This window comes from Physeter macrocephalus, chromosome 18 (genome assembly GCF_002837175.3).
Source record: "Physeter macrocephalus isolate SW-GA chromosome 18, ASM283717v5, whole genome shotgun sequence".
In the NCBI taxonomy this organism is placed as follows: domain Eukaryota; kingdom Metazoa; phylum Chordata; class Mammalia; order Artiodactyla; family Physeteridae; genus Physeter; species Physeter macrocephalus.
In genome coordinates, this window is record NC_041231.1 from 54,319,228 (window position 1) to 54,320,270 (window position 1,043).

Consider the following 1,043-nt stretch of genomic DNA (forward strand, 5'->3'; position numbering starts at 1 on the left):
GCAGCAAGGGAAAAACAACAAATAACACATAAGGGAATCCCCATAAGGTTAACAGCTGATCTTTCAGCAGAAACGCTGCAAGCCAGAAGGGGAGTGGCAGGACATATTTAAAGTGATAAAGGAGGAAAACCTACAAACAAGATTACTCTACCCAGCAAGGATCTCATTCAGATTCAACAGAGAACTTAAAACCTTTACAGACAAGCAAAAGCTAAGAGAATTCAGCACCACCAAGCCAGCTCTACTCTATGAAAAGAATTGAGGACAGTCTCAGAGACCTCTGGGACAACATTAAACACACCAACATTTGAATTATAGGGGTCCCAGAAGAAGAAGAGAAAAACGAAGGAACTGAGAAAATATTTGAAGACATTATAGTTGAAAACTTCCCCAATATGGGAAAGGAAATTTTCAATCAAGTCCAGTAAGCACAGAGAGACCCATACAGGATAAATCCAAAGAGAAACACAGCAAGACATATATTAATCAAACTATCAAAAATTAAATACTAAGAAAAAATATTAAAAGCAGCCAGGGAAAAACAACAAATAACACATAAGGGAATCCCCATAAGGTTAACAGCTGATCTTTCAGCAGAAACGCTGCAAGCCAGAAGGGGAGTGGCAGGACATATTTAAAGTGATAAAGGAGGAAAACCTACAACCAAGATTACTGTACCCATCACAGAGAACTGAAAACCTTTACAGACAAGCAAAAGCTAAGAGAATTCAGCACCACCAAGCCAGCTCTACTCTACAATAAATGCTAAGGGAACTTCTCTAGGCACAAAACACAAGAGAAGGAAAAGACCTACAATAACAAACCAAAACAATTAAGCAATTGTAATAGGAACATACATATTGATAATTACCTTAAATGTAAATGGATTAAATGCTCCAACTAAAAGATGTAGACTGGCTGAATGGATACAAAAACAAGACCTGTATATATCCTGAATACAAGACACCCACTTCAGACCTAGGAACACATACAGACTGAAAGTGATGGGATGGAAAAAGATATTCCATGAAAATGGAAATCAA